Source organism: Ambystoma mexicanum, chromosome 6q (assembly GCF_040938575.1).
Source record: "Ambystoma mexicanum isolate Mex_15411 chromosome 6q, UKY_AmexF1_1, whole genome shotgun sequence".
NCBI classification, from domain to species: Eukaryota; Metazoa; Chordata; class Amphibia; order Caudata; family Ambystomatidae; genus Ambystoma; species Ambystoma mexicanum.
In genome coordinates this window covers 845,330,591-845,354,733 of record NC_090937.1, presented here as the reverse complement: position 1 = coordinate 845,354,733, position 24,143 = coordinate 845,330,591, and the positions used below count along the sequence as shown (strand labels likewise).

The window sequence follows — 24,143 nt, the reverse complement described above, 5'->3', positions numbered from 1 at the left end:
GCCAGGTCTTCCCTGTTTCCCCTCTTAAAAATCGGTACCATAGTCGCTTTTCTCCAGGAAGCAGGAATAAGTCTCATTTTCCTGCACTGGTTAAAGAGAAAGCTGATGAAGTCTGTCCATTCATCTGTGTGGGTCTTTAGGTCGACATTCGTTAGCCGATCTGGGTCTGGAGCTCTCAATGTTTTCAGCTTTTTAATTGCTCCTTTTATGTCTTCTTTTGGAGAGAGATCGATCCAGGGCACATGAGAAGTTTTTGTGACTGGGGCCCCACTGTTCTGTGGAGCAGCAAAGAGCTCTGTGAAAAACCTGTCCCATGTTGTTTCTCGAACTGAGTTGGCCAGTTGGGTGTCCAGATTTCCCTTTGATTTGTTGAATAAAGCCCAAAAGTCAACAGTTCTTTTAGTGCTCAGAGTTCTTAGCATCGGTTCAGCGTCGTGCTGGTAGAGGTCTACTTTATAGATCTTTAGCCATGCTTTATAGCTTTTTGTTTCTTTGATCCACGTAGCCCCGGTAGATTCAGTATTCTTTATTCTAGCTTCCCGCTTCAATTTTCTCAGTGCCCTCTTTTTTTCCGCCACTGTTTTGTTAAATGTGTGATTGATGTTTGTGGTTGGTTTGTTACCACTTTTAGGTTTTGTCTTATATTCAATCAATAGCGGCATGTAGTTTGGTCTTTCTGTTACTGTAGTGATTGCTGAATCTATCTCTTTTCTGATATATTGACTCATGAGGTTTTTGATGCTGGCGGCTGTTAATCGTAGCCTAGTTTGTTGATTGTTCACCTCAACCGAGGAAGGAAATTATTTGGTTTGCTGACAGTTTGATGCCCATACCATGAACAGCATGTTGTGGTCACTGGTGTCTGTTTTTATAACATGGAATAATTTGATGTACGGAAGCAGGGCACTGGATACAAAAATGTGGTCCAGAGTGGCATTGGAATTTCCTCTTTCCCATGTCGGTATCTGTATCTGCCAATCTTTGGCCCATGCAGCATTGTGAAGTTTCCTGGAGGTCATTAGATTTAGCCATGCTCTACCCCGCTCTTCTGACTGCGACAAGGTGAGGGTTGTGATGTCTTGAGCTTTCGGGTTCACGCACTTTGCATTCATATCTCCACAAATAATTATAGATGTAGTGTTCCAGTCGATAATAATGGTGTCGATAATGTCTGCCACAGAGCGGCAGAAGTCTATTGCAGTTGTTTTTTGAGGGTTCCAATAGACGGTCACAATGGCCAAGTTTGTCGTTGTTCACGACTTTGAGGAGTATGAGAAATGCTTCCAATGGGTGAGAACCGGCAGTGTGTCATATGATGCTACTATCTTCTTGACAATGGGCCTCATTACGACCCTGGCGCTAAGGGGTCTGCGCCAGCGTTAGCTGCGCGGACCCCTTACCGCCAACTACGAGTTCCTGGAGCGCCATGGTCATTTTTCCGCCCGCTTTTTGCGGGCGGAAAAATCCATGGCGCTCTGGGACCTTGGTGTTAATTACGCCACCGTATTTTACGGTGGCGTAATTAACTCCTTCCCCACTCCCATTGAGCCCTATGGGGCCGAAATGGGAATGGGGAAGGGTAAATGGGTCAATGGGGACTTACCGCCCCGCCGACCTCGGAATGGGGCGGTAAGTCCGCCATCCGCCATGGCGTAAAGGGACTTTGCGCCATGGCCGGAAAGTCCGTCGATGGCGGAAAAAATCCGCCAGGGTCGTAATGAGGGCCAATCTCTATGTCTGGACCCAGTCGAACCGCGAGAAGAAGGCCCGCTGATGGTCTGCCAAGTAGACCTTTAACTGCTGGGGAGATCTCAATTTCGAAGCCGTCAAGTGAAGGTTTCTGAAGGAGCCACGTCTCTTGTAAGCATAGAATATCACATTTGCCTAGGTCTTGACTGTCTGTGTAAGTTAAATGTCCATGCCCTCTTGTATTCCATGAGGCCAGGGTCAGTTACTTTTTGGGAAGGCCTTCGTTCCCTGGATTTGGTAATTGCTATTTCTTGAAACTGGAAATTAAGGCTGCTTTTACCATTTCCATGGTCCACGTTGGACGATTCCATCACCCCGGTGGTCTGGTAAGTCGAAAAGTGATCCGGTAGAGGCTTCTCGTCTGGGCTCTCTGCGGCTGTTGCTACTATTTCTCTGGAAGTCGTTTTCCCTGTAGCTCTGTGTGCGTTGTCTGCCGTGAAGCCTGTCATCTCTGAAATAATATGATCTGGCTCTGGCCTGTTCTTTGTCTTTTTGGATGTATTGAGAGGACTCGGTTTCCGGCAGATATTTGGAGAGTCTTTGATTACTAGTGTCCCCAAAATATCTCTTTGTCTCTGTGCTCTGTAGATTGTGGTAGTTTTCAGTTTTAGAGAAATATTTCCTTCTGTTTGTTTTTGTTGTATCAAACTTTATTTTCTTAGATGAAGTGTCCGGGACTTTGATTTCTGAGAGCATAAAGTCATCTTGCATTAGCTCTTTGCCTACCTCCTGTGTGACATCTTGGATTGCTGCTGCTTTGGTGTGGAGGTAGTCTTTGGCTTTGTTCTCTCCGTGGTAGGGCTCGATTAGCGTGAAATCTTCAGTTTTCAGGTTTTGTAAGGTGGTCATGTTCTTTCGTATTTTCAAAACCAATTTACGGTTTAACACCATGTATTTATTGTCTGTTCTATTTTGAAAACCCGAATCTTCGTTCGATTGTGGCTTCCAGACCGTGTTTTTTCTGAGAGCCCTTGCTGATTTTGAGTTCATTTGGGTGATCGGGGGTTTTGTGCTTGGGAACCTAATGGCTCCTACTCGAAGTCTGCAGTGTTTCCTTCTGTTTTTGATGGTAAGGCATTCATATGTTGGTTTTGTTTTTAGTGGCGCAGATGTGGTCTTTGACAGAGAGTTGACTGGTGACTGGTTGGAGGGCCTCTGAGTGTCCCTTGGTCCATTTCGGGCATCTTTTGAACTGCTATTTAGATCTGTGCAATCCACAGTTTCCGTCTCCTGGAATTCTGGCTCTAGATGCTGAGTTAGATTCATTAGGGAGCGTGAATCTAAGAAGTCTGCTGGAGTTCTTGGAGATTTGGTAAGATCGGCCGTCGAGGACCTTTTATCTCCCATTGTTTGATCCCCCGACATTTGCGAACCCAATTGGCTGGTCGAACTTTTAGCAGGAGACATGGGTGTGGTCAGAGTTTGTTTCAAGTTTTCTATTTTGGTCCATCTCTGACACTTTTAGAGCTATTTTCTGTTTCACTAGAGAGTTTATGCTCCCATTTGTCTGCAGTGTTGATGAATTGGTCTTGGTTTGAGATCATTTTTCTCTAGAGGGGATTGTTGGCTGTTTGATGAAGATTGGTGCAGTTCCCTCATTACGACTGACTTGAGCCGTCTGTGTGGATTTCGTCTGGGATGCTGCAGCTATTGGCCTGTTTTGCAAGCTTTCCTTCATATTGGCTTCGAGGGCTGCTAATTTAGAGTCCCAGTTTCTTTGTAAGGTTTCGTATTTCAGGTTGATTCCCGTAATCTATCCTTCCAAGAATGTTAGTTTCGATTGAATTAGTGCTAACATTGAGGAGTTGTCTTTGCTCGAGTCACTAATTGCTTTCATAAAGCTTACAGAAGGGAGCCATGGCAATTGTTATGGCTGACATAATTGTTGTCATGTCCCGTCTGTTATTTGGTGAGTCTTTTTGTGATTCAGATGGAAGTTCGCTCAGTCTTCTGTTTTTGAGCGGAGTGGCCGAAAGCTCTGCATGTTGTTGAGTCAGGGTTGATCACCGGTTTTTGTCGGGTACCAAACCATCCTCTCCTGCTGGAAGTGACCTGGGCGAGGATGACCACGGTCCCGCCTTAGCCTATCTTGCTGGTATTGAATCAATTGGAGGTTCTGGTGGATTTATGGGAAGGTCGGGTCTTGGGAGGTGGATTTTCACCCATGGTTGCACACTCATCTCTCTTCCCTGGGGGTACTCTTTTTGCGAAAGATCAGTAAGGTAATGTTCTGGATTGGTGCCCTCCTTCACAGGATTCTGCCTTGTGGCCTCCGTTGCGGTAGTCTTGGATGAGTCGGTGGGACCTGGGCCTCTATTTTCGACTGGGCCCTCATTCAGTTGAGCTGTGGCTTCGCCCTCGTCCCAGCCTGATGCCATTTGCATATTCTTGGGTTTGTCCGGGGCGAGTGTGGTTTTCCTAAGTTTTGGCAGGGGCTGTATGTCTTCTAGTTCCTCTAGAATTTCTGCATCCGAAGGTTCAATGTCAGTAGGCAGTTTTCGTTTGCCTTGTTTTTTGAAAAAGTTGATCAAGGCGCTGGATAAGAGAGGGGTCGGTAGAGCGGTTTTCCCGAGAGCTGTTTTCTTGGTGGTTTTGGGGTTAGTTGAGACAGTTAGTTTTCCTGCATCGTCTTTCTGTTTGCTTCCATTTATTTTTAAAACTTTGTTTTGTGTATTTTCTTGGATTGGGCCCCCTTGTGTTTTACCCCTTCCTCTTTTTTTGTATGGTATTCTTTTCTTTTTTTTGGTGATATAACTTCTTATTAGATAGCAGATCAGAGGGAGGCTTCACCTGCGGTAAATCGTCTATAGGTTGTGTTGGCAATGTGTCCAGTGGATTTAGCAGCCCTGAGTTGGAATCCAAGGCAGGGGCTTGCTGTGAATCCGCATGTATTTCTCTGGTAGGGGGCGGGTTTGTAGTTTGATCCTCCTTATGAGAAGAAATAGCCAAGTCCTCATTGGTGAATGAAATGCCAATGATCTCACTTTGGTCATGCTCTGGACACGCATGTATCAGAGCTATTGTGTTCGGAGCGCACGTTTCTGCACTCTGTCCCTCCTTTGCTCCACTCGAGGTCAGTAGCGGCCAAGCTATTCGATTGGGGGCGGGGTACGACATAGCCGTGTCCGTCGAGCTGCCCAGGGATCCATCTGACTTGATGGGAGAGGAGTGATAGGACCGCTGAGGTTGTTAGCTGCCAGTTCGTGTGCGGCCGGCGTCTCCTCACCCCCGCGGGCACCCAGCGCCGGCGTGGCGAGCTCCTCCCAGTCCTCCCGCTCCAACACTCCTAGGTCCCGAACGAGAGGTCCTCCGACCAGCTCGCACGTGGGACCACTCGCCGAAGCGGTAAGCGGGGACCGACAGGTGGGGAGGACTCGGGGGTCCAACTCCGACTTCCTTAGGGCCCTGCCCACTAGGCACACCAGGGACTGGAGCGAAGGTGGTAAAGGGCCCAGTGGCTCAACGGGGCCGGTTGCACGGGTGAGTCCCGTTTATCCATCAAAGTATTCATCTTGAGCCTCCGGTCCCCCGTGGGTTTGGGAGGCTTAGACGGGGAAGCAATTCCTCGTGGTCCAGTAGGTGCCATTTCCACTGCCGGGGCGCTAGACGGCCGAGAGCGGCTCTTCTGTTTGGAGTGCAGTAAAGTTTTCTTCCCGTGACTCCGAAGGCAGCACTGGTCCGGCTCCTAGTCTGAAGGCGGCGATGGAACTTTTGCAAACATAGACGGATGTTGCATTGTTTTGGGCGAATTGTAGAGGTTATGAAAGTTTATGAGTGATCCAAGGAGCCATGCCTCGGCCCCGACGTCCGAGGACTGCAGGACTGCTTCACTCTGCTCCCACTCCACATTCCGCTCTGCGGATGGCAGCAGTACTAATGGGTTCTCCTCCCACAATGACAGGCACTGTAGACAGACTGCAGGACTGCTTCACTATGCTCCCACTCCGCGTACAATATTCATCAATAACTGGATTTGTGATGAATTTGGCTTGTTCTGGTATTTTGCAAGTCTTGGTTTAAGGTAAAAATGTTTATATTCAATTTATGGAGCAACAAAAGGAAACTTCTTGAGAACTCGATTGTTTCATTGGTGCAGCTGTTTCTGCTGGGTTATTTCGATTGAAGAATATGTCAAGGCAACAAGCTCTGAATTAACAGGAAGTACAGGGAGGTCGTGTTATGATTGTTTTTTTTTTTATATATAGCACAGTTGGACCTCCAAGTACATGTTTCATCCATGCTAGAATTATTTTTGTATTTATTTGTATTTATTTCAATGAGAAATGGTCTTACTTTCCGCATTAGAAATATTTCTAGGATAGTTTGGCCTTCTATCCCGCTTCACTTAGAAAAAACACAGTATGTAGCATGGACGGACCATCTAAAAAGATATTCCTACAGGATGAGAAGGTAAATGTTCTCATGGGCGATGTGTGGGAGTTGAAAATGTTTAAACACAAAGGGCCTGATTCACAGAGCGTTTCCTATGGGATTGTACCATAATTAAACGCTTCTGTGAATCAGACCCAAAATGTCTAACTGTAATCTCTGAATCTAACACTCGGGCAAAACAGTAGGTCAGCTCACTTTGATTTTTATGGGGCTCCAAAATTCTACTTCTTGTTTGTGGTGGGTATCAGGAGAAGACAACTGAGCCATGGAAATGTGTGGGCCTCCACATTTTCACATGGGTGACCCAGGAATATCGGCAGATCACTTTTGTCTATGCAGAAACCTGTTTGTCGGGTCATCACACACCAAGTCTAAACCATCCAATCCTTAATTCCCGAAAGTTTTCCAGTGTCGAATTTACAAGCCATGGACTCAAATTACTGTATAAGTTATGAATTGAGTAAGATAGTGTGACGAACAGTATTTGCATCAGACAATATCATTGCCACCAAAATATGGCATAGCAAAATTGTCTAATCAAGCACAGTGTCTTAGACATTGCTATTTTATAGCTATACATGCATTATCAAAGTACTCTTTCACACCTGCTAATCTACCGACATTCTCTTCAACTTTTTTTTCAGATGGTGTAATGGCGACTATTCATTTCAATCTGCAAGCCGGCATTGATTTGATTAGCCACAGCCATGACGGTGCTCACCTGAACTAATTTTCAGAACGATGGCAGCCCTTCAAAACAACAAGTTCCTGAGTTTTCAACACATCAACACAAGCAAGACTAATTAAAGTAAGAAAGGTAGCAGCTCATCCATCTTTATTATTGTCCCTTCCCATGTAAAACCATTCCCTTCAATCGTTACAGTGATATTATGAATGTTGGTGCCCTCTGTAGTTGGTTCTGAAGTTCCCAAGGCAGTTATCTGGCACTATTTTGCACAAGTATTTTGCGTGAGCCCTTTCTGCCTGTATTAATAAAGTCCTAAAACACATTTGAGTGCTTGGAGGCCTTCAGTCCCCCTAAACATCTGTGAATCAAATCAAGCCCAGGAACTGAGTGAATCACATGAAGTTCACAGGGGATGGTGCTATTTACCACAGTATATGGATCACATATAGGGCCTAATTCACAGAAGCGTTTATAATGGCAAACCCCAACTGGAAAACGCTCTGTGAATTAGGCCCATTATATTTTTGCCTGAACACAATTTTAGTCAGTGCTAAGTATGCCGTGGCAGTACTGTTATTTTGCTCACATTTACAATGCTAGTTGAAGGTGGTGCTTGTTAGGGAGATTTCTTCAGAATGGCTAATTTCCCTCACCTACTGAGTCCCTCAGCAGCTTTGCTGGATTTCTAGGATTTATTTTTTTCACCTGGTAAGAGTGTGAGCCTTTTTTCCCACTCTTTCATGTGTTTTGCTGTGTGTTTACATTTTTGTGTTCATAGCTTGTGGAGCCTCACCTACTCCATAGGCATCATCTTTTTACTGTGTGTCACACAGCACCTTTAGTGCAGTGACACAGGGTTGACTTTTTCAGACGTCCCACTCTAAACTCCATTTTCTGGGACTGACTACTGTCTCCCAGAACATGTAAAGTTGCCATTGACTTTATTAGTCTTTTTAAAACCACAGACCCAGTACCAACTATCTTCCATAGAGTACTGGAAAGGGTTAATAGTTATCCCTTTTTGTCTGTCTCGCATGGAACATTAGTTTGTTTCCCTTTCATTAAGATTTGGCTGGTGGCAGTGGTATCTATCATATTTTTCCTACCGCGGTCTATGTAAATAGCCTTGGTACTGTTTTAGACTATCTTGGTAGACTTGAGGCTTAAACCCGCTGGACCCCATTTACTTTTATTTGTTTCCGGCAGGGTTTATTCGCCATTTCTTATTGTAAAGGTCTTTCTCGTGTTTTACTCTGCGTGCCAAACCACGTTTTGGTTCCTTTGTTCACCGTCCTTTGGCGGGCTTCTGCACTAATGCTCTCCTTAGAAGCCTCTGAGTGTCTGGGTAGGCAGGATGTGAGGGAGGGATTTTAGGACCCCTGCCACGGGTTCCCTTGGAAACCCAAGTCACACTCCTGTTTGATTGGCTAGGTGACTGTCCTTCCAGGACAGCCACCCTGCTGTGTGATTGACAGCCAGGCTGTGAGAATGGGGGAAAACTGCATAAAAAGCAGGTCTCTGGGACTAGGAAGGCAGAGTCGCCACTGGATCGAGAGAACCAAAGAAAAGCAGAAAGAAGAGGACCACTACCACGACTGAACCTCCTGGTGAACACCTGCTGCGAGTCTGAATTTCCAAACTTGACGACAGAGAAGATCTGCAAGGAATCTTCTTCCCTTGAGCTGGTGGGACCAACCAGTTCGCCAAACACCAAGCAAGGCCTCCCTCTCCTGGTTGAATTTGCTGTACACAGCTACAGTGAACCGGATAGCCAGGAGGCTCGGACCCTGTTTGGGTTTTAAGGAGCTCACCTTTTGTTTGTTGCTTTGCTCTGCTGCTGGTTTCTTCCCTGGGCAGTGCAGGACCCTCCAGTCTTCCTCCTTCTTGTCAGTCCGACAGTCGCTCCAGGAACTGTGAGCCTGCAGGATCTGCCAGGAACTTCTGCCTCAGCTACAGCCTTCTTCTTCATTTAAGGTACTGTTCAAATCCGGTCGTTCGTTCCGTCCTACTGCGGTAAACGTGTTTGAAATCTTTTGCCAATCTGAGGGCTTGTCCTTCTCTACTCTTTCAAGTAACTTTTCTTCCGACCAACTTCGTTTTGAACTCTTGGCAAAGACTCAACTGCGAACTACTCTGAACTGTGTGATCCTGAGCAAAGACTGTGACCCATCAACAGTGGTCCACGCCTATTGATTTGAATCCTCATTGTCGAAAGGCTTTTCTAGAATGCCCTGCCTACTTACTTGTTGGTGCTGCTTAACTTTGTATAACCTTGTCTTTCCCTCCCTTTTTAAATTGCTGGAGTGCCATTTTGCTCACACTTCATTTTGAGCTTAACTTGTCCAGAATTCATTGGGTGTTGTGTAGTATATTGAGAGTGTGATTGTTCTGCTGCTTTACTTAGTGATCTATTTTACAACTGATATGTAAATAAAGGTATATTCTTTTACTCAGAAACCTTGAGTCAGTGTTTGCTTGAACCATAGTCATTGCTCCTTTGTGTAACTTCTGATACGGCTCACTTTACTCTTGAGATAAGTCTGGCTGCTCAGCCGTCGCTACCACTTTACTGGGTAGTACGGGCTTGTACCAAAGGTGAATTTGTACTTGTAGTCTTAATTGTATGTGGTGTTTCCAAAGGGTACTGCATATGATTCTGCCTAACAGTGCTGAATATGTTTTATCATTGTCCTGTGTCATCTCTCTTAGTTTATGTCTCCCTTCCTCCCCTTTCCTTTCATTCTTTCCTTCTCATCCTAACTCCTTCTTTTTACATTTCTTTGCTGGAAATTAAAAAAGGTAAGCGAAAGGTAGATTAAAAGGAAGGGAATGTCTGTCAAAGACTACTGTTTATAGAGTATGCTCATTTGACAACTTTGACCCAGGTGGAGACATGTTTTATGGCAAATAACTGCCACAAAAACCTGTTCTAATTTACCATCAAATAATCAAAATAAGACCAGTGCAATAGTCATAAAAGAACTAAGTTTGGCTGCCAAATTTTGAACTTCCATTTTCGGTCTGTGCCACTCTATACATTTCAATCACGAAGGAAATAATTAATTATTTGCACTAGGTTAAGTTTCTTAGGACTGTTTTGAAAGCTCAACATATAAAACATTACATTAATCATGGTAGGAGTTTATCAATGCTCCTACAGTACCACTATTTTCTCGTTCTCTCTTGCCACATATTAGGAGTTAATAAAATACTCCAAGTGCCTTAGATAGGTGGCTATGGCAGAGACAATGAACTCTCCCATGATATTGGTAGGTTTTTGGACTGACATGTTAAGAATATGCTCTTGGGCTTCTTTCTTCTGCGTCCTTGTTGACCTAAACATATATGTATGTATCATTCACATAAACATGACTGTGTGCTAACCCTGAATCCTTCTATATGCTTGTGAAGGGGATCAGATAGACATTAAAGAGGAAGTTGGAGTGGGTAATCCTGCTGGTATCAGATTCACTGTACATCAGGGATTGAGGATCTCTCTGTCATGCCTCTCCCTTGGAGATGCTTAGGTGAGACGCTGTTGTAAACGTCTGCATGCACCCTCATTTCCAGCTTCTTCCCATAACCTAATGGCCAACTTCTCATAGTCCACTGCCCTGACTGCAGCCGACAGGCACAAGAACATCTTCACAGTTAGCTCAACCCTCCGTGCTGCAGAGAGATTTACTATTATGTGTCATGATCACAGGCCAGGATGGGATGGGGACCTCATACTGGGTTACACCTATGCAGGAAAGGGGAGGCTGGACTGCACTAAGGCAGCATTGGCACTGTCACCAACCATTTATCCAGTGACTTGTGATATACTTTACACTGAATTCAGCCTCTTCCAAGATGGCCGGTCTCTTTGCAACCAGTCACATTCTCAAGATGGCCACAGAAAGTTCCATGGACTCCAAGCAAGCATCCGTTGCTAGTCTCTTAGGAGACTTCACTGTTTAAGCCACGCCCAAGGGGGACTTCCTTGCTTCTCGTTTCATCTGTTAAAACAGCGTAACCCTTACCGCAAGTTCTGTGCCCCTGAGACTATACCCCTGAGCCTATGCCGGGATGCTCCTGAACTTACCTTCACAGCATCCGGATCTTCCCAGCTCCTCCTTTCAGCAACCCTTCACTGGCGAGGGTGATCTTTCTGCAGGGGTAAAAAGCACAAGAAACAGCAGCATTATGGACCTATAGAAGTAAGCAAATGTGCCATAAGGGCAGCATAAGCTGCATCACTAAAGCAACAGCAAAAGCAACAGCCAATCAAGCTGCAACAGCAAGCATGTAAAGGACAGAAGCAGCAAGCAAAAGCGGAAAAGCAAGCAAAGGCACATAAGCAAAGGCAGCATAAGCAACTGCAATGCAGGCTGCAACAGCGAGCAAGTAAAGGACAGCAGCAGTAAGCAAAAGTGGAAAAGCAAGCAAGGCACATAAGCAAAGGCAGCATAAGCAACAGTAAAGCAGAGACAGTAAAGGAAAGCACAAGTAATAAGCAAGTCGCAGGAGCAATTGAGATAAGCCCCAAGGGCGTAAAAGAACTACGAAGCACACAGCAAGCAGGGCCACATGCACCCGGCAGTCACAGCTGGCCTGGACTCGCAACCACTAGTGAAGCAACTGGCAACAGTTGCTACCAGCTACCTACACGTGTATTTCTCCATCTTGCACAACCTTAGATGAGTCCAGCCTTCCCGGGGACGGGGGTTTCAGGGGTCCTGAAGGGTGATGGAAGGGCTGATGTGTCCCCTGACACCTAGTATCTCATGTAGATGCGGATCTTTGCAGACGCAACACTACTCATGCCTCATCATCCCAACACTACCTATGCATCACCAAGGGCACAAAGGAACCAACAACCCCACCTCTTCCTCCCTAAGTTTGGTGGGGTGTTATCATATTTTACACATGAGCTTGGGATTCCAAGGGGTGTGGGTAATTCGTCAGAGGGTCCAGGCACTCCCACAGAGTCCAGGTAAGCATTACAGAATGCGAAGTCCACGCTTCTATCTCTGCCTGAGCATTATGGAGACCTCCAGGTGCACAAGTTATTCCAAATACTGGGAGACCTCAGGGCCGAAGGTTCAGGCTGCCCGTTCTGAAACAAATGCACTGAGATGGGAACTAGTGGTAAATAGGGATCATACAGATGAGTTGGTCAGGAAGCTTCTCCAGTCACAGGCAGGGCAGATCCCGTTACCAGGGCCAGCACCACAAGCAGCTCCACCTGTCCCAGTCCAGGTCTTCGCCCCCGCCACGGTTCCCTTTGCCCCACCAGAACATTATTTAGGGAACCACAGAAGGATGAGGCCTTCAAAAACCCATGTAGACGCCATTTCATATGAAAACCAGGAGCCTTCCCAGATGATCAAACCAAAGCGGCTTTTGTTCAAATATATTTAGGGCACCATGCAGAAAATTGTTCGATTCCGCTGGTAAACTGGGACAACCCTATCCTTCGCAACTTCCCTGGGTTTCAACGAGAATTGGAAAAGTTGTTCACCTGCAGAACCCAAGCGTAATCCCTTGACAACGAGTTGTTATCTCTACGACAAGGGTCGCAGGACCTCCTAGCTCACATCGCCACCTTCAATAGATTGGTAGCAGAGACTAACTGGCCCAAAGACAAATGGGCCATTCTCTTCTATAGCTTACGGATGTGTTGTCACAAGTTGTAAAGCCACCTGATGGTTGTGCAGAGTACATAGACCTGGTCCTCCAACTGGACCGCCGGCTGCTGGACCGAAAGCCAGACCATTCGCGCTTTGAGTCACAACCTCTGTACATCCACCCAAAAGAAGGCCCAACTTGTCACACTGAAGTGATACCAAAGCCCATGCAATTGTGCGGTGTCCGGGCACCACTAACTAAAGAGGAGAGAAAGAGGCACCAGCAACAGCAGTTATGCCTGTATTGTGGCAAACCGGGCCACTTCCTGCACGATTGTCCAGTAAACCAGTCAAAAAAACAGTAGGAGTTGTACACACAATAAGACCCAATGACTGGCCTTCGGAAAACTACTCGGCCCGACAAGAATAGAGGCCCACTTGTCGAGCAAAGGAAAAGTTACATCTGTCTCGCAACTAGCTATCCGAGTTGTACTCATTTGCCCTGAGCAGCCCAGAGAACGCACGCAATTGAGGCTTACATAGACTGCAGTGCAGTGGGTAATTACATGAACTACGCAATGGCCTGCCGAATTGGAGATCCGCTATGGAAAAGATCTATGTGGTTGCTGTGGATGGAACACCATTAGCATCGAGTCCTGTAACCCAGTGCACAGAGGAAATAGTGCTACTCTGCCAGGATGGACACTGAGAAAACCTCATGTTTGACCTTATCAGCGCCCCACAGTTTCAGGTTATCCTAGGAATCCTCAGGCTAGAGTCCCATAAACTGAGCATTGATTGGTGTGGAAGAACCTTAACCTTCTCTAAATCCTGTGGCAACACAGGTTACTACCAAGCACAGCCATCATCACCCACACCCACAGATACCAGCATGGTCTTGGGGATCATGGGGAGTGTACCCATTGAGTACAGCGATTACCAGGGCGTTTTCCAGAAGGAGCAAGCAAACACACTGCCCCTGCTGCGACACTACAATTGTCAGATTGACCTCATCCCTGGATCACAAACACCATGTAGCCGTATCTACGCCCTTATGGAGCAGGAAAACACCCATCTCCGCACATACATCGATCAGTACCTGGCCAACGGCTTCATACGCCCTTCCAAGTCACCTGTGGCATCACCCCTCTTTGTTCCAAAGAAAGAAAAATACCTGCAGACCTGCATCTACTACAGGGGCCTGAATCAGGTCACTGTTAAGTACCGGTACCCACTGCTTTTGAAACCAGTGCTCCTAGACCAAGTGTGAAACGTAAAGATATACACAAAACGGAACCTCCAGGGTGTGTATCACTTGTTGTGAGTCAAAAGTGGTGATGAGTGGAAAACCGCTTTCTGTACAAAGCTTGGACTATAGAAATACCACGTGATGACCTTTGGTTAATGCAATGCAAAAGCAGCATTCCAGTTCTTTATGAATGATGTGTTACGTGAACTCCTAGATGTCTGTGCTATAGTTTATAATGACTATATCCCGATCTATTCCATCATGTCAGCCATGTATGGGCAGTACTAGGAATCTTGGCCAGAACCACCTATACACAAAATTGGAGAAGTGTGCCTTTCAAGTTACAGTGGTGAGTTTCTAGGATTCATCTTAACACCTCAGGGTGTTCACTTGGACAACTGCAAGGTTGAGGTAATCCTCCAGTGACCTTCCCCAAAGTCTGTCAAGACCGTTTAGAGTTTCTTAGGTTTTGCCAATTTCTATAGGTGGTACATGGTACATACTGTACTTTTCACGTGTAGTGAACCCCATTATGTCACTGCTCTGCAAGAACAAACAATTTGAATGGACTCCAGAAACGGAACAAGCATTCCTCGCTCTAAAGCAATGTTTTCCAAAGGCGCCCATCCTACAGCATCCAAACCTGGACCTCCTTTACGTAGTAGAAATGGATGCCTCAAATGTGGCAATGGGGGCACTGCTATCTCAGCTTAATCCTGGTACAGAACAGCACCACCCAGTGGTGTTTTGGTCACAGTTTTCCCCCCGCAGAACGAAACTAAGAAATCATGGATAAAGAACTACTGGCGATAAAGGCTGCTTTCAAGGAGTGGCAGCACCATCTCTTGGGTGCCAAGCATCCCATCACTGTGATCACCGACAAAAGAAACATGCAGAACCTCCCAACAGCTAAAGCCCAATCATCGAGGCAACTCTGGTGGGCCCGGTTCCTTGCCGAATACAACTTCGTTACCACATCTCGACCTGCACTGCAGAATGGAAAATTAGACACATTATCCAGGATTGGGTGCAGCGAAGAAGAGGATGGTGTGTATGCACCTCCGTAGCCTGTAACCATTATCCCTGAAGACAAGGTACTGGGTGTTATGAACAACATGACCACAGCATTTGAACAACTACAAGGAACAGTTAAACAGGCTTTCACACCAGAAGAATTAGAAGTGTGGATTTCCCTGGGTCTGCAACGTGAAGAACGCAATGGACTCCCTTATCACCAGGACCGGCTGTACCTGACTAATGAGTCACAACACACGCTTGTCCTGGACAAACACCACAATACTCTGATGGAGTACCATCCAGAAATCACCAAAACATTGACAAAAATACAACAGCATTACTGGTGGCCCACGTCATGCAACGACCCTATCTATTTCGTTCAAATTTGTGGCGTATGTGCCCAACACAAGACCCTAAAGAAAAGACCACAAGGGCTCCTGCACCCGCTCTCTGTAACCCCAGCTCCTTGGCATACTGTGTCCCTCGATTTCATTACTGACCTACCACCAAGCAACAGATCTAACACCATCTTGGTAGTAGTTGATCTCCTATCGAAAATGGCTCATTTCACAGCCCTCAAGGGACTCCCAACCGCTAATGCTCTTGCCAAGACAATCCTAGAACAGGTAGTTTGGTTACACAGTTTCCCAAATACAGTGGTCTCAGATGAGTTAGCCAGTTTGTGTCACAGTTCTGGAAGAGATGCTGCACCATAGCTGAAATAGACATCAGTCTGTCAACTGGCCACCATCCAGAGACAGACGGGCAAACCAAGAGAAGAAATCAGAACTTAGAGCAGTATCTCCGCTGCATGCTCACACATACAGGTTTGGCATTTGGCTTTGTGCACTCTGCTTGAACTACTTGGGCAGGGAGACTACATTTCACAGCAGCCCCAGGCTCCTCAAATCAGTTGATCTGGCGCACCTTAGCCGGTGCACCTGAGGCAAACCCAGTCTTCCCCAGCTACGTAATCTGATGTGGGGCACACATTCAGGTTCTTTTTTGCATCTGTGTGTGTGTTATCTTGTTGCTGCCAACACTGGATGTTTTTGGTGTGCTTAAATTGAAATTGAAGTACTTTTGTAATCACTTGTGAGATTTCATCACGTTCTGTGGATTGTGTTCCTGGCTGCATGAGAGGTTAGTCTACTCACTTTAAAAACATTTGGCTTTGTGCACTCTGCTTGAGCTACTTGCCAGGGAAACTACATTTCTCAGCAGCCCCAAGCTCCTCCAATCAGTTGACCTGGAGCACCTGCGCCGGCACACCTGAGACAAGTCCAGTCTTCCCCAGTCATCGCCACAATCAATGTTTTTGCATCTTCATCCTGTAAATCCTGCCCTTTAGGTAATCTGTGCTTGGTAGGTATTTCTATTGCAGCTTTGCGCCTCACTTACAGCAAGGTTTGCCTTACGCAGACACTATTGTTTGAACTGTATCCATAGCATGTTACTGTTGAGCTGAGTTCTCATGTGCCTGCAGTCAATCCTGCCGTGTGTGCCGCGTGCTTGTTTAGTAGATCAGACTGAACCAGTGTGCAACAAGCAGTGTAATCCGCTTTTGGGAATGGTTTCCTAGGGGCAAACGCAGAGAGAAAAGCACTCTCAGAGAAGTTAATGGAGTAAACTCCGGGTGGGAACTAAACTCCCCACAATCTTTCCTTCCACATATCTAGAAATGTCAGGCACTTCAGCGCCGGCACTTCTGGGACAAGCCGGTCTTCGCCTGTCCCCGTCGACCGTTGCCATGAGCTGTGCAGGCCTTTGTCAGGCAATGAACGTGTCTAGGTAAGTAAAGACCTGTTTCAAATTTGACTGCGCTGCACTTTCTGTGTCTCCCTAGACACGCACAAATCGTAGCGCCAATTTACTAATGAGGAACCATTTATAACATTGCCTATTCGCCCCACAGAACCTATTCTCAGCTCCTTCTTGACCTGACAGTACTCGGTCTGCATCAGCTGCCCACTCACTGCCTCCTCTGTTTTTTCCCTCCAGTGAACTTTGGTTGGATATTACAGAAAAATTGTCCAGCGAGTAACATGGATCATCTAGATCACAAGGCATTATATATGCTGCTTTATCTTGCTCATCATTACCATGTGTCCTATAGCCCCACTGTCATATACAGAAAAATCTACCCACCTATATGAAATTGAAGTACGAAATAGCTCCAACATCATACACCACACTGCCACCAGGAACAGCAATGCTTTTAATTCTACTGTGGCTATCTCTCTCCCTCATACAATAATGCTGTGTAAGCATGGAGCTGAAGTGGCAGACCACATCTCTGAATTCTGTCCTGACCTGTTAGCCCTAACAGAAACTTGGCTTACCCCCTCTTTACCCAGTGATGCCACCTTGTCAACCCCCCAACTATATGATCTTTCGCTCAGATTGATTACACAGCAAAAGGGATGGGGTAGCCCTAATGTGCAAAAGGCACGTAGATTGCCATGTTGTCACCCACACCAGCCCAGATGACTGTGAATCCGAATGGGCCAAGAAAAGAAAAACATCAGCCAACTCATCCCTGAGCATCCTAGCCCTCTACAGCCCGTCAAAAGACATGCCACTCTTTGACGAGCAGTTCTTGAACTCCTCACTCATATCATCAAACCCAAACACCCACTGATTATCATGGGGGATTTCAATCATTGGGTGGAAGATCCCCTAGACAAACAGGCATCCCCACTCACTGACTCCCTTAAATCCACAGAGCTTACACAATGAGTGAAAGAGGCCACACATAGAGGTAGCCATACACTTGACTGGTTGTTCTCCCATCATTCTTCAGTGTCCAGTCTTAAGGTCCTTCCTTGTGCATGGTCCGATCACTATTTGATCCAGGCTACCATTCACCTCCCTGCACAACCTGCAACAATGAATACATTACCTAGAACTAAGAAACCTGTACGCAACCTCAAGAATGTTAGCCCTGCCAAATTTACTGCCCTCTTAGAATCTAGCATTACACCTCTTACCAACCTTTCTGAGTCCTCAAAACTAGTGGATCATTTTACCACCTCTATAAAACAGGACATTTCCATCCTAGCTCCACTGAATAGTAAGAGGTTCTCTGATGACATAAATTCTATTAGACAGATAAAGAAAGAGCAGGAAAGAACCTGGCACAAGTACCCCAGCCTGGACACAATGACCAAGTATAAGCAAGCAGTCAAGAAATTAAAAACTGCTATCATCAGCTCTAAATCTACCTATTTCAATAACAGAATCAACAAAGCACGTTCCAATACCAGCAAACTGTTAAAAATCTTAGCAGACATTCAGGACTCTCCACCCACCAGCAATGATTTAATAAAAGACTCCACATGGTGTCAGGAAATCTGCAATGGATTCCTTGCTAAGATTGCAGGGCATAGGCAGACCATCAGTAACATCCAGTCAACATCACAGGGATGTAACCTCCAAGAAAATGTTCCCCAGGACCTGCCCCCTGTATCCAACAACATCCCTATCTTTTATTTTTCTCATTATTTAGAGGAGCAAGTCTCCAAGATCATACGCCAACTGAAACCTACTTCATGCCTCTGTGACTGCTGTCCAGCAGATGTCTTTAAAGACTCCACCGGGTTACTAGCCCCTTGGATAACTAGACTCATAAACCTATCTTTTGAAGAAGGAATAGTGCTGTCCTCCCTAAAGGAGGCCTGGATTACACCCCTACTAAAAAAGGCTAACGCAGATCCCCGCCTTACTGGTAATTATCAACCTATTATTAATGTGCTCTTTGTCCTTAAGATTATGGACAAACTAGCATACCTACAGCTGCAGAAGCACATCGAAGACCACCATATCTTAGGTTCCCGCCAATCGGGATTTAGAGTTCAGCACACGACTGAAATTGTCATGCTCAACCTTAAATCCACCTTGGCGGGCATCATTTCTTGGTCCCCAGGACTGTATGAGTAGCAGTTGGTGAACGCTTTCTACCTGTTCCCCAAACATGTGGCATCCCACAGGGCTCCTGACTGTCGCCCACCTTGTTCAACATATACATCATACCTCTGCTTGACTTGTTGGATGCCCTGGGTGTACAGTATACAAATTATGCTGACAACACCCAGGTCGTCCTTGTGCTAAGCGGGAAATATGAACAGGGTTTGGCCACTATAAATTAAATCTATGATGCAGTCCAAGCACGGATGGCAAACAACTCCCTTGCCTTGTACTGTGACAAGACAGGGCTCTTAATTGTGGCCTTCCAAATCCATCTAAACAGACTGGCCCCAGCCTACACAAATGTCTGCATTATGGGTAACATCATCAATGTGTCTAAGAAAGTTAAAACACTAGGGGTTGTTCTTGATGATGAGTTGACCATGAGACTGCATGTTTCCTATATTCAATTCTCCTGTGGTCTCATCTCCAAGCTACTTAATTACATCGGCTCACTCCTCACTATCAAGAACTAAGCACAGCTGGCCTCTGGGCCAATAAACTCCAGACTGGACTATTACAACAGTTTCCTAGCTGGAACAACGCACTGGAACATTTAAGCACTCCAGGTAGCACAGAATAGTGCAGTCTGGGCTTTTCATGGCATGTCTAAATGCGCTCATGTGTCCGATGCACGTAGGACATTACACTGTCTGCCTGTACAACATAGTATCACACACAAGATCCTGACATTGTCATTCAAATGTTCTACCAATGCCTGTCCCACATACCTAAAGGATGCATCGAACGAAGACACACATATCAGTGAGAAAGCTCTGCTCTTCTGCCTTCCACGCCTTTACCCAGCCGAGATACAAGCTGGTGCGTTTTTGGGGGACATAATTTGAAGTCCAGGCTCCTCTTCGTTGGAACTCACTCCCCGGGCTTAAATGTCTGACTGGGAATTTGGCATTATTTAATAAGTAGATTAAAACTTATCTGTTCAACCTCAACCCAGGTTAAATCCTGTACTCCCCATCTGCCTGCCGGATACTCCTGCCTGACAAATGACTTTTGTTGTCTTGTTTCTGTCTGTTCTTCATGTGCGCTCTGAGGCCTATGGGCATGTGGCGCATAATAAATATTAAAATAAATAAATAAAATACATAAACACTGACAAGGACTGGGTGGATCTACTATGGATAGTGGAGTATGCATATAATAACACACTGCATAGCTCAACCGGTTTTACTCAATTTTACTTGCTACATGGCAGGTACCCACGAACCTCAGTGTACGATCCTCAAGAAGCCTTAAAAATTCCATGATTACAACACTGCACAACACAATCCACCAAGCTTTAAAGCAAGCCACTACACAGTTAAAATGGGCCAAGGCTTCATAAAAGCATTTTGCAGACAAAACAAGAGGGTTGGCTCCCGCATACCAAGTCGGGGACATGGTATGTTTAGCTACAAGGCACATCCACTTGAAAGGACCTCAGACGTTCCATCCAAGGCACATAGGTCCCTATCCTATCACTGCCCTAATTAACCCGTTGGCTATAAGACTGGCCCTGCCATCTTCTTTACGTATCCATCCAGTGTTCCATACCTCTCTTTATTAAAACTTCTGTAACCAGGAACCCGTAACTCCACTGCACTATCACCTCCAGTACAGACTAAGGACCATGTCCCTGAAAATGAAGATTGAGCCAATCTAGATTCTAAGTATATACAAACGAAACTACACTACCTTATCGATTGGAATGGATACAGGGTGTTAGACAGGTCTTGCATGCACCTACACTAGTAGCCAGGCTACACAGAAACAACCTGATGAAGCCAAGGTCCCATAACAACACCTTAGAGGGGAAATTAAGGGGGAGTGATGTCATGATTACAGGCCAGGCTGGGACAGTGACCTCATACTGGGTTACACCCATGAAGGAAAGGGGAGGCTGGACTGCACCAACGCGCCGTTGGCGCCCTTACCGATCATTTACCCAATGACTTGTTGTACACTTGACACTGCCTGCAGCCCCTTCTAAGATGGCTTCTCTATTTGGAACCAGTCACAGGGCCTCATTACACGTTGTACGGTAAGGGAATACCGGTACTGGTAAAGAATTACCGGTACCGTTAATTTCCTAAACCAATCACGACCCGGATCCACCGCTATCAGCGCACCCGTTAATTACGGTGCCACTAATAGCGGCAAGGGCGCGGGCGCGCGACCCCCAGGCCGGAATTAGCGCCATGGCGCTAATACCAGGCCATCACAAGCCATGCGGACATGGCATTAGCGGCATGGAAAACACCCAAAAACCCCTTACCGGCATGGCGCTAATAATGGCATCGAAAAGCACCCGTTAAGAGACCTGAGCAGTGTACCCATCTACCACAGGTGGACACAATCAGCACAGGTGCATGCAATGGAGACAGGCAGCACAAAAGAGCACACCACACCCGTACCCACACCCCTTCCCACACCAAGATGGTCCCAATAGCAGCAGCACAACATGACAGGCTTGACTACATGATAGCAGTGCAGCACCAACAACAACAGCCCGCACCAGAGGTGACCCGTAACAGGTACCCTTTCCTCACACCATACAGGCGATGCAAGCTATCCACTGAGGAGGTGGCTGTCAACCCCTGTACGGAACCCACAGAACCAGCAGGAAGAGGACAACAATATTGCACTTCCCCGTACCTGCGTCGTGATAGAGCTGGCAGTCAGCCTTCCAATGACTGTGCTCCGCTGCCTAAGCAGGCTGTGTGAGGCACTCCTGTACAGCCGTGTCAAAGTGGCAAAGATAACCATGGCATGTGTAGAGCATCAAAAAATTTGCATATGATGGAATGTGCCAAAGCCACCTGAAATTGACATGCAACCACCAGAAGAGCATGATGTGGATGTGGATGGGGATGAGTAAGGGTGGAATGCCCCGGCAGGACATGCAAGAGGCAATGCCAAGGAGGCACACAATGTGCGTCAGCATCTGATTCTGAAATCCCATCAGGCACAAAAGTGAAATAGCATGGACGGAGACGGATATTGTTGCCCTGGTGCTTGTTTGGAGTCCCACAAAGGACCCTGTCCAAGATAAATGACACATACGCAATGATGGAGACCACGCTTGGGTATCAACTTCAGAACAGTGTGTATTGAATAGAATGTGATAAGAAGTGCAACACCCCAACACACCCAAATGCACCCTTACCCCCCTCCCCCCAAAACACCCAGGTGAGTCTCATGGTGTCTATGTTTCCGGCACCACATGTGCCACCTGGTCCTTGGTGGAGCTAAGCATCAGGGCCTCCACCAACATTGGGTTGGTGTGATGTGGGCCGCCTCAGGTTGCGCAGGGAGCGGCGAAGGGGGCTGTTCTGCTGGGAACTCGCTGAGGAGGAGGTTCCCGGTCAATCCTGTGTTGGGGGTTGGTGATGCTGCTCCATGATGTCCCCAATACGTAAAATGGCCTGGCAGAGTTGGCCCATCTCCTGGCATATCCTGTCCGTGCAGGCCTCAATGGCCTCCTTTGTTTGCCCTGCATATTTTTTGAGGTTATCCCTTAGACGGCCTGTCTCGGCCACATGCTGGGCGACCAGCGCAGTAATGTCTTCCTGCCTCCGGGTGATGGTTGCAAGGTCTGCCAGGGTGGTAGGTGCTGCTGGGCTGGACGGTGCGCCCTGGTCCGGGCTTCCGGCATCCGGTGAGGACAGCTGAGGGCTCCATGCACCTTCTACAGTGTGGGTGTCATGTGCTCCCTGGGTAGCAGATCCGGACGTTGCCCTTGGACTCCCCTCAATGGACCATGTTGGGCTGGGGTCATGGATGAGTTGTAGGACGTCGATTGCGTCCTCCTCGTCAGTGGCCGGTGCGGTGGCTGCTGCCTCCCCAGTGGATCTGGTGGCTGCAGAGTGCGTGCCCTCCATGCTCATCTCAGCAATGATGGGGCACACTTGCGTGGGTTCAGCTACAACAGGAGCCGTGCCCTCAGACTGTAATGAAATGGTGCTCCTGCTGCCCTTGGCCCTCTGCAGATGGACTGTGCTCCCAGTTCCCCTGGAGGTGGTGGCGGTGTCACCTCTCTCATGCATTCTGGATTTGTTGGCTGCTGGGGGAGTACGTGCTGCAGTGCTTGTGTTCCAGTGTCTGTCGGTGATCCTGTGGAGGACATAAATAGGGTACATCATCGTTAATGGGTCTAGGTGCCTCATTTAGAATGTTCACGTCATGCTGCTCTATGCATTGAGGCCTATTCATCAGTGATTCTTGTAATGGGGATGTCGGGTTGGTCATGCATTGATGGGTCTGTATTGCACGTGTATATGGTGATGCATGCATGTATGTGTGTGGCAGGATCAATGGCCTGGTCATCGACACATGTTTGGGGTACCCCCTCACCCTTCACTGTGCATTGTTTGACGTATACACTCACCTCCATCAGATGAGATGGCCACACCATACTCCATGTCTCCGACCCCCTCTATGGCTTTGACTCCTATTGTGGAGGCACATGTCTCCTCCCACTCCTTCATCTTCAGAGGTGATTCTGCGCCACCTCCTGTGGCCATTGCAAGGTTGTGGTTGACTGATAGGATATTCCGCACACTTAGCCGGAGGTCGTCCCACCTCTTGTGGCAGTCCTTCACACTGCGGGTGGTAGTGCCCACCGCACTAACTTTGCGGGCAACTTCGTCCCAGGTGGCCTTTTTCTTGATGATAGCCTCCCGGCGCATATCATTGGCGAAGACCACTTTGGCATTGGCTGCAAGTGTGCTAGTCAGCATTATGAGCTCCTCTGGTGTGAATTTCTCTTTCCGCTGTCGATCAGAGGTTTTTTTCAGGGCCTTTAACATCTTCAGGCAGTCCTGGATGGTTTTTGGTCAGAGTTCTCCGGAAATATGTCCTGGATGCAGAGGATGGCAATGGATTGTGTTTTTAAAGATGGCCGCCGTTCTCTTTCCCGTTCCTACGCGATGACGCTATTTCCGGTTCCGCTTTTTAACAGTGTCCGCTAATAGCGGTGACCGCTATTTGCATGTTGCGTGAGGGAGGATGTGCTATCTGCACTTTGGTCGAGGCCGGTAATGGGCATTTTGTGGACTTTTGCGGCATGGCAGTAATGTCATTTACGGCATGGCGCTATGCTCGTGTCCCCGAACTCGTAATGGGACGCTATTAGCGGTCTTTTGCGAGGGCGGATACGCTAATAGCGCCATGCCGTATAATTCCGATTTTTACCGCACAACGTGTAATGAGACCCACCGTCTCAAGATGGCCACAGAAAGTTCCAATGATTCCAAGCAAGAATCCAGTGCTAGTCTCTTAGGAGACTTCACTATTTAAACCTCGCCCAGGATGGACTTCCTCATTTTGCATTTCAACTGTTTAAACAGTGGAACGCTTATCGCGAGCTCCGTGCCCCTGAGGCTACACCTTGAGTCTATGCCCGGCCGCTCCTGAACTTACCTTCACAGTGTCCGGATCTTCCCTGCTCCTCATTTCAGCATCCCTTCACCAG

The 24,143-nt window shown here is 47.0% G+C and overlaps 1 protein-coding gene across 8 annotated transcripts in view; it reads left to right on the top strand.

The window, feature by feature from the left end:
• The window catches only part of NPY5R (neuropeptide Y receptor Y5), a 551,355-nt gene that overhangs the window by 295,833 nt on the left and 231,379 nt on the right, over positions 1-24,143 (top strand). For 7 of the 8 annotated variants that reach the window (XM_069631373.1, XM_069631372.1, XM_069631367.1 and 4 more), the window contains one exon: positions 6,786-6,949. The gene's annotated coding sequence lies outside the window, so the exon portion shown is untranslated. Of the gene's footprint in view, positions 1-6,785; positions 6,959-24,143 lie in introns of all 8 variants that reach the window. The other variant, XM_069631368.1, reaches the window with a different exon arrangement.